The sequence below is a fragment of the Arachis hypogaea genome, chromosome 12 (genome assembly GCF_003086295.3).
Source record: "Arachis hypogaea cultivar Tifrunner chromosome 12, arahy.Tifrunner.gnm2.J5K5, whole genome shotgun sequence".
Taxonomy (NCBI): domain Eukaryota; kingdom Viridiplantae; phylum Streptophyta; class Magnoliopsida; order Fabales; family Fabaceae; genus Arachis; species Arachis hypogaea.
The window spans coordinates 87,140,734-87,143,645 of record NC_092047.1 but is presented as its reverse complement, the minus strand read 5'-3'; the positions used below and the strand labels follow the sequence as shown (position 1 = coordinate 87,143,645).

Below are 2,912 nucleotides of genomic sequence, written 5' to 3'. Positions count from 1 at the left end.
CGCATGAGCCAGGGGCCAGGGAAAGGGAACCACTGCCGTTGCATCCTGGCTATGCCGCCGTTCAATCCCATCGCCATCCATAAAGTCGCAAGGAGCATTTGTCGTTGTTGATTGATGGTGCCAGCCTCGTTATCGCGTCTGTAAGGAGAAAAGGTCACGTGGAGAATGGAGAGCCGCTGCGTGCCGCCGTTGTTTCACTGTGGCCATGGAGAGGAACATGAATGGAAAAGGAAACAGGGAAGCTGCTACTTGGGATTTGAGGAAAACGGCTCTGTTCTGCCTCGCCTCTAGGTTCTGCAAGTTGCCAGAGTCCTCAGCCGTCGGGAACCAGCACTGGAGCTGCCCAGAATCACTACTGCTGCTCTCATGGGAGTTGGTATTGGAACCACTGATGGAGCTGCTGTGTTTAGTGATTTTCACGAGTTGTGACATCGAGGTAGGGAATATTTTATTAAATTAAATATTTGAAACTTTGAATGCCTGAAAAGTTTACTGGATTGTTACGAATAGTTGAATGCTTCATATGTAATGGATTTTGGTTGTAGATTAAATGTGTGACTGGTTGTGCCTCTTCTTGATTTTACGATAGTAAGATAGAACATGTTGATATGTGTATGCTGTAGTCTGCAAGAGTGTGTTGAGAAGATACACGTCTAATGTTGTTCTGATTTTGATTTGGAAACTGGTTCTCGGAAAATGAAAAATTCCTATAGCTGTTTAGATGCTCTCTTTACTAACTTTGTTTCTTATATTTTGATTCACAGTTTAAGATAGCCCTTTTTTCTACGTTTCATTTTCTTCAGGATTGAAATTGTAGATAAATGCTTCTGCCATGACACAATGGAACAGATTGTTGATTCTTTGGTGAGCAGTGAGCTTTACATCTTCCATTGAATTTAAGTACCTCCAGCACAACTTTATCTTAGAATTTCATTTATTCTGCTGCTAAAATGTCTTTGGTGTTGCTCTTAGTTGTAGTCTCTTATCTCGCAAGTCACCAGGAAGCCCCAAATCGCCACTCACCATCGTCGCACCATCATCATCGCTGCATTCTTCCCGGCGTCGCTGCTTCTCTCCTCTCTGAGGCTTCACCGCTTCTCCACGGCGTCCTTGCTTCTCCCCTGTTCTGTTTCTAACTCACTGCTTCTGCTTCACTGTCTTGGCTGATTGTGGATTGTGCTTCGCTACTGCTGCTTTGCTGCTGCTACTTCGCTGCATTGGCCGTTTGTGGGTTGTCATCTGTGGTAAGTGGTCTTCTTCTCTGATTTCTGTTGCTTAGTTAGGGATTGATTGGCTGTTGGGTATTTTTTTTGGCTGTGGAAAGTGGTGATGTTTGTGAACATGAGCAAGATGAGTGTTGAATGTTGACTGAGTTTCTGTTCTGGTTTGAATTTGGACTGCGTACTTGTGAAATGAACCTGAGGCTTAGGTTAGTCTGTTATTTAAGGTAGCAAAACTTTTATTTTGGTCATGGGTTCTGTTCTGAAACTTCATCAGAACTAAATTTTATATAAAAGACCTTCAATTGTTTTTGATTTTTTCTTAGGGATATGAAGTTAGCAAAACTCATCATGAATGCCTAATCTTCTGCCACATTTAGCATTCCCTGTAGCAAATTTATTTCCATCTAAAACTATAATATATCAGTATCTGTATATGAAGATTATAAGATTAGATAGAAATATAGCAGGAGCTAATTCCACTTTATTTTTATTTAGACCACAAGGAGAAATAAAATTAATTATATGTATGTGCTGCCTAAATTACCCAACATATGCTAAAGAGTAACTGAATGTTTCAATGAATCCTCTAGAAGAATGGTTATCTAAATAACAATAATAACAACAACAAGAAGCACAATTTTAAAACAGTGTTTAGTTCTACAATAACAATTATGATAGATTAGGCAACAAGTCTAAAGTGTTAACATAAAGAAAATAATATCAATGACGTGGCATGCATTCAATCAAAAGATCAACAATTTAATTCAAAACACAGCAAAGAATTTTGTCAACCATGTCATTAGTGAGAATTAATAATCCATTTTACTTTGCATTTAATAAAAAGGTTATCAGTGCTGGCACCAGCAACCACAAACACTTTCTTGATTACTATGTTGATTAACACTAACCCTGACTAATGGATTCAGCTAAAAAATGTTCTAAAAATATTGAATAAAAGAGTTAAGATATTTTTTAATTATTTCATTGCATCGACTATTTTGTGCATTGTTCAAAAACTGTTTTGAGGCTTTATTTGGCTAATTAGATAGAAAGAGAAATTTGTATTTGGCCGTTTGTGCATTGTTCAAATTTGTATTGTTCAAAAACTGTTTGTGCATTGTTCATTAATTTGAGTTCTAGTTAGCAAAATTCATCATTGTACTAATTGTTTTAGATTTTTTCTTGGGGATAGAGTGTAGTAGAAGAAACATATGATGATGCTGTCTATTTGAAGATGAACACGTTTTGTTAGTGCATTGTGTTCTGAATTTCTGTGTTGCTAAACTTGATTGATTTCCTTACATTATATTTCTGTGTGGTTTCAATAGTATTATTCTACCTAGAAAAAGAAAATAGGGATTTAAAAGGATGTGGCAATATGCATGATAACATGTAGTAAAGGACTAAAGGGATTTTTCTTTCTGTTTTTTTTAGTGCTTAAAAGGGGGATTTAGTAATAGTTTCCTTCTTTCTATTGTGCTTAACTGCTTATCCATTTTTCTAAAAACTGGTTTTAAAAGTGAATTTTTTGTTAAAAAATCTGGTTATGAATTACTTATATTTTTATTCTTTGTTGCTATTTTAGTTTGTCTCTTTAAAACCAGAAAAAGAGATAATAGTGAAGAAAATTTACTGATTAATTGATTGCCTAAGCTTCTTTGCATAGTTTGTTAGATACAAATTGTTAGT

The 2,912-nt window shown here is 36.2% G+C and overlaps 1 long non-coding RNA gene across 1 annotated transcript; it reads left to right on the top strand.

Moving 5' to 3' along the window:
• The first annotated feature begins 224 nt into the window (after positions 1–224).
• On the top strand, positions 225–1,092 carry LOC140177329 (uncharacterized). Its single transcript, XR_011869156.1, has 3 exons — positions 225–436; positions 804–864; positions 973–1,092. It is a non-coding gene; the product is annotated as an uncharacterized lncRNA (long non-coding RNA).
• The last annotated feature ends 1,820 nt before the right edge of the window (positions 1,093–2,912 follow it).